The sequence below is a fragment of the Phyllostomus hastatus genome, unplaced genomic scaffold (genome assembly GCF_019186645.2).
Source record: "Phyllostomus hastatus isolate PE091 unplaced genomic scaffold, TTU_PhHast_1.1 phas_contig_58, whole genome shotgun sequence".
Taxonomy (NCBI): domain Eukaryota; kingdom Metazoa; phylum Chordata; class Mammalia; order Chiroptera; family Phyllostomidae; genus Phyllostomus; species Phyllostomus hastatus.
Window position 1 is genome coordinate 29,951,489 of NW_025333916.1, and position 6,698 is coordinate 29,958,186.

At 45.9% G+C, this 6,698-nt stretch overlaps 1 pseudogene; it reads left to right on the plus strand.

The window, feature by feature from the left end:
* The first annotated feature begins 4,675 nt into the window (after positions 1-4,675).
* LOC123825080 lies at positions 4,676-4,770 on the plus strand (annotated as a pseudogene).
* The last annotated feature ends 1,928 nt before the right edge of the window (positions 4,771-6,698 follow it).

Sequence of the window (6,698 nt, forward strand, 5' to 3'; positions counted from 1 at the left end):
CTTGAAGGCCAGGAAATAGGAGGTAGGTGTCTCTAGTAGTAAACCTGGCTTCTGCTCCAGACTCTTAACAAGGCACAAAATGACTTAGTTTGCGCCTAAAGTGGGTGGGGGCAGTGGGTGGGACCAGGCAAGCTCCCTTCCAGAGCTGAAATTACAGCTTTCCTCCTTGCTTTCTTCCCTGCGTATTGTGTGGTGGGATGACGAGAAGTCACCACTGTGAGGACATTATCTCTCCATCCCAGCCCGTTGCCAGCACTCCAGGCCAAGCTGGAACATGTCTTCACGGGTACAGGGAGAATAGAAAGGTCCCCTCTTCCCCTTCCTCTCTTGTGGCCAAATTGGCTCAATGCTCATCAATTATGCTACTCCCTCCTTAGCACAGAGGAAGACAATGTTTCCCAACCTCCCTTGCAGTTAGAATCATGGACCTGGATTCTAGTTAAGCAGCCAGTACAGCCCTGGCCCCTAAAACATTCAGTCCAGCCTTCCACTCATTCTATTCTCCTGATTCATGAGGTTGGAAATAGAGGACTTCAAGTGGTGGAGACGCATTATGGCAAGAAACCGCTTCCCTGCTCAGAGAGGAGCATCAGACCTGCACCAGGCCATGACACAGGCAGGGAAAAAAACGTGTGCTGGGTTAAGCCACTGAGATATGGGCTTATTCATTACTGCAGGGAGCCTACTCCACTTTAACCTGGCTAACCCCACCGCAACCCATGTTCCCAGCCCTCTTGTTGTCCTCCTTTCTGCCCTCTTCCCACTACCCCCATGGCCTCATCAATGTTTTGTGCAGCAGAGTATTATAACTCTAGAGGTGGGGAAGGAAGACCCACAAAGGAAACACTTAGCCTTTCTCTGCCTCGCCCACACTGTAGCATTGCCACTCCACAGCCTTGGCTGGTCCCTCTTCCTAGAAGGCTCCTCTTCCAGATGTTTGCTCCAGCGGCCTCTCCTAGGCTGAAATGACCCTTTCTCAAAGGGGCTTGGGGCCACCTAGCCAACTACTTACCATCACAATACTCTCCTTTACTGCCTTTAGGGTGCTTATCAATTCCTGAAATTATCTTGTTCATTGTCTGTCTCCTTCCAGGGTATCATCTCCAGGAGAAAAAGGTCTAGGTTTCTTTATGATGCTGCTTCTTTAATGCCAGAACATGCCCACACCTACTCAATAACTAAGTGTGGAATGACTGAATGAATGCATGAATGAATGAGAGGGTATAAAGATTCACACTTCCAGGTCATCTAGTTTCACTTCCTTTACAGATGAGGAAATTCAGCCCCTTTCCCTAAAAAGAGGAAAGAGAAAAGTAGCTAGTGCAACTCTACCATGCTAGCTGTTTCTGGAGTGCTGAACTTGGATGTGATTTATTCAAATGAAAACTCTGGGGGAATTGTTTCGAAGGGATCCATAAAACAAATGTCATTTTCACCTGGAGAATTCACCCAACCTTCTAACCAATTTCAAATATAGTTTTTTAATGCAGATTTGACAAATTTGAAATCTCTTACACAAAGCCATTTATCATCTAATGTGTGCCTGCCCTGCTCCACAGTTTAAGTTATAGCTTTTTAATGGGGTAAAACATTTCTATAAAATCATCAAAATACCTTAAACCAAAACTGCCTATAAGAAACTGATGAGATTCAAGCATTGACTCAACCCCTGAAAACACCGGCCTTGCCATCAGCACCCTGGGCACATCTAATAAAAGCAGCTCAGGAGGTATAATGAATATCTAATGAACCATTTTGTATGTCTTTGTGGTCTCCTGAATTGGAAATAAATCAATGAGCCTTACAAAAATGCATATTTTAGTGGTGTATTCATAAACAATAATCTTGTTTTTCTATTGTGACTCAAGTGTCATTCTTTTTATAACATGACTGGAGATTTAATCATTTATTTTATGGATACATCACCCAGGGCTTAGAGGGGGAGGGCAACCTAGTGTTTGATTTTTGAAATGTCCTTGTGTGTGGAAGCTGTGTGGATCGTAAAGGTAAACCATCGCAGTCCAGATCTGGCAGTGAACTCAGGACGTGGGAGTGATAACAGTACACAAAGTCTGGAAACTCCCAGGGATACAATACACGGCAGCCTCGACTGAGTGCAGTGAACTGAAAGAAGGCAAACAGACTGAGATGGATCCTGCTTTACAGGCAATGTCGCTGAGCCCAGGCTGGCCCCACTGACCGGCTCAGCCAGGGGCAGCGAGTCTCAGTGGACAGGAGCAAAGTCCGTGGCAGTGCGGTGGGCGCGTTCCCCTGCAGACCTCCCTTCGACCCTGCCACAGGGTTCAGCCGGGCGGTCCGACCCGCTGCCTCCGCTGGCCACTGGTGACTGCATCCCCTCCGGTTGGCCTGCGCTCAAACCCTATGACCCAACGCTGCCTCTCTACCTCAGCGACTTCCCTTCCAGAGGCCAAATATAACCACCGCTTTCCCGGCTCACAAAACCTCCAGTCAGACGGCGGTGCTCAGGGACAGCCGGCCAACGAGCGTCTCACCGGCCCAGCCCGCAGCCAAAAATAACAGCCGCTTGGTTAGTTTGGGCTGGAAGACTCTTTTACCCTGCTGTTGGGACTTTGTTTGGAGTTATTTTTTGTTTTGGTTTTGTCATTTGGAAGTAAACAGAGTAACCGAAGAAGTTGCTACATCAGCATCCCACATCAGACTCTTGGGTTTAGCTCCAGTCGTGGTGGGTCACGAGCAGAAAGGTATTCGTCTCTTGAATCTCTCCGGTCACCCACACACACAGAGTCTAGCAAGTGCATCTCATCCCCACTCTGTCCAGCGCTGCCTCCCGCGCGGCCACGCTCATGCTGGGACCCAGCCGCCGGGCTGCGTTTTCTCCCGGGTCCAGCTGGAGTGGATGGAGTAGCTGGAAGGGGCTCCTCTGCGGGGCTGGGTGGGGTCGCTTTCCGGTTTACACCCATGATGCATCTGGGCAGCAGACAGACCTCGGGCCCCAGAGCTGTCAGTTCAGTGCCCTCCACTAGTTCTAGAATGACTTAAATTATTCATCTATGTCTTTAAAAGCACACAGTATTCAACAACAACCAAGCCCACTTTTGATGTGCTTCCTGACACACACGTCTCTTGTCAACCAGAGTTTACTGCAGGCCAACCGACACATCTTGTTAAATCTTACCTAGCACGTGACGCTAAGCTGAAGCATGCTGAAGAGGTCCAGGTTGGGAGAGGTGATCGTCTTCTCTGTGCCCTATTCCCAAATGCAACGAATAATAAGCAATTGTGTAAAACTATAACCTTCGATTGTTGGAACATCTTTGTACATTTCTTTTTCCAAGACAAAATGTTTTCTGGTATTATGTTTCTAAAAATACTCCCTCAATTTCTACATGTGCATGTATATCACATGGATACAATGATTTCATGTCATATTGTATGCTGTCCCAGGATGAATAAATAATTTATGCATTTAATGCATTTATCAGCTCTTGTGTGTGTGTGTGTGTGTGTGTGTGTGTGTGTACACATCCTCTGTGCTAATGTCAAAGATGTCTTTTCTTCTTTTTTATTGAATTTATTGTTGTGACACTGGTTAATGAAGTTATATAAGTTTAAGGTGTACAATTCTATAATACATCATCTGTGTATTGTTGTGTGTTCACAACCCCAAGTCAAAGATGTCTTCTGCATTAATGAAAGCAAGCAACCTCTTGGATGTTTCTCCACCATGAAATCAACTTTGTGTCTTATCTATCAAATGAGTGCAAAGAGATAACAGGTCCCTGTTCCTTACAGAAAACTGAGCACCAGTCTACACCAGAAAAGGAATTATAGTAAGAATTTCATGTTGAATATTTTCTGAAGATGTTCCCCTTCCTTCCTTTTTTTTAAGGAAGGTCTTTATTACTTCAGGGCCACGTAAATTACAGAGAGAATATGGTTCCTAGGTTTCAATTTGTTCTGTTTAGGTTGCCTTTCCTTGGACTATTTTTCGTGCTTGTCGTCGAGAACTGCTTCTGAGCACCTAGCAGTGCCAAGCGCGGTACCAGGTGTGTATGTTTGGCAGTCCTCCCCTCCGCTGCTGTCCGCAGGCTCTGACTCGGATTTAACCATGGTCATCATTCACACCCTCACGGCAGCAGCATCTTGGGGTGCTACCAGCAGTGACAGACAGGAACGAGCACCGAGGCCAGCGGCTGCTGTGGGGTAGAGCCATGTGACTGCACCTGGCTCCTGTTTGTCTTTCTGCTGCAGCTACCTCTCTCCAGCCATCTCCCTCCTTTGGACGGCTTTTGTGTTCCACTGATGCCATGAAAGAATCACCGAATTAATTCCATCTTAAAGTAAGGGATCTTAAAACACTTAGCTCCTTTTAAAGGTAAAGAAATGGAAGCCCTGAGGGATAAGCTTCTTGGCCAAGTTCACCAGGTAGTTGCTGGCAGAGCAATGACTGGAATCAAGTAACTGAACCCACTTTCCAATGCTCTTTCCCTGTACCAGTGGCTTGTCAACATCTGCCAGCACAATCTATGGCATGAAACCAGTTTTATTTCATGACCCACAATGTCTACACATATATGCGACTAACATTGAAGTCTCACAAAGCAATATTTATCTTTACTGTATTATCTTTACTGTATTTGACATACTTGAGTATTTTCTACTGCAGTATATTCATTTAAAAATATTCTGGAGATTGCTTGCCAGCATGTGTACTAAAATTGGAACAATACAGAGAAGATTAGCATGGTCCCTACACAAGGATAACATGCAAATTTCTCCCATATTTTTTGTACATTTACCAAATGTTCCTTTTCTTTCCAGGGATAATATTTATAGATATAGAGTCAAATAATTTGCATTTTTTCTAATTAGATACATCGACTGAATGTCTCCAAAGGTAGGAGTTAAATTAGATATGGGGAATGGGGTGGGGAGGGGAGGGGGTGTTCCTTCCAGCTCCAACCTTCATGCAGCTAATCAGGAGTGACCCTATTGTCTGATTTGTCCTTAATCCCAAAAGGCAGAAGACTTAGTAGAAAGAACATTGGGCCTAGCTCTGACCCCACAATCCAAGTGTGTAGCTTTGGGTGAGTGTTCTCTGGGTTCTGTTATCTCATCTGCAAGATCAAGCTGTTGCTAATTGACAGAGTTCTGAGAAGTGAATGAAATAATGCAAATGAATGCAATAAAAAGCTCTCTACACAAGATTTGTCCTGGAACAGCAATGGTCTTAAATTCTCACATTTCAGAGAAATATGGTGTCTCAAGATGTTTCTGGATTCTCATCAAAACACCTGCATAATGTATTATGAATAAATTTGGTACAATAAAGAAAAACTACACCCTGGAACTGACTCATTTTTAAGTGCTTTTGCAGGTGTTTGGAGAGGAGGGATCGACCCCATATCTTGAAGATGTTCAGCTTCAGAAAAGTAGAAGTCATTGGAGACCAAAGATGACACCAGGCTCTTGACAGGGAAAGGTGATGAGTCACACATTGAGAAACATGTTTAAGGAAGCCTGCTAACACTGAGGACGAAGAGGAAGAACTGAAGGAACACATGGTGAAATGTTCACGTGCTACAGCCATGCGGAAGGCTGGCGGGGCAAGTGAGGTGGGGAGAAGGGAAAGGAGCTCCAGATGCCTCAACAGTGCTCCCATTATGTTGGAATCAGGCATCACTCAAGGTGACTGGGTTTGGTCTCAGTGTGTTCCAGCCCTGGACTCACAAAATCTGATTAATAAAGATGAAAACAGAAAGGTTGACACAGAAATTACTTATGAAAATACTCAAAATGTCTGCAGGGACCTCACCGAGGATGACAGTTAGGAGGACTTTTGACAGCGGGGAACACCAGGCTGAGCCAGCCGGGAGCTGGCCGTGATACTGCGCTCAGAGGGTCTGTGGCTGGGGCGGGCGAAGGCATCACTGGCACCGCAAAGGCAAACAGAGCAGAGGTGGTTGCAAAGATCCTGAAGAGCAGGGGGACCCTGGAGTGGGCACAGGATGTGGAGGTAACATTTCTAATTCCTAAAATAGTGCACTATCACTATTAATGAGCTGCTACTGGAAGCCCAGTGTTGTATTTCTCACCAGTAACCTCAGAGAAATCACTTGGAAAAAGACACTGAAGAAAAGGTTACAGGTGTCAGTTACAGGTTTTCAATGACAAAACATTTGACGGCTTATGGCTGTGACTGTGCATGCCCACAGATAGTATATTTTGTGTTTTTGAACAAAAAGACATGTGTATATCCCTTTAAAACATGCCAGCTAGGCTCACAAAGTTCATTCCACAACCCACCAAATAGAGTGTGGGACGACAGCCCACCCCACGTGGAGAAGGCCCTGTTCCTTCTTCTCCCACAGCTCACCTCCAGCCTGCTCTCTTCTTTTCCTCTGACACCTACTCTCATGGTTTCACTCATTCCAGAGCTTTCTCAGTTCCCTCTGGAGCCTCTGTTCCATGGTGAGTAGCCCCCCTCAACCTCAGCCTGGGAGTGGGGAATGTTCCCTTCTCTTCCTGTTTCCTTTGGAGACTGTCTCTCTCATCATCATCCGGGCACTGCTCATCCCACCCATCCACTCCACTCCTCCCAAACTCCCAGGTCTGGAAGAGAAAGATCTGTGTCCTCCTTACCCCTCAAAGATACCATACTTTTCTACTTCCATGTAAATTTTTTCTTCTCTTCCTGTGCCACCTGGTTGCCCACC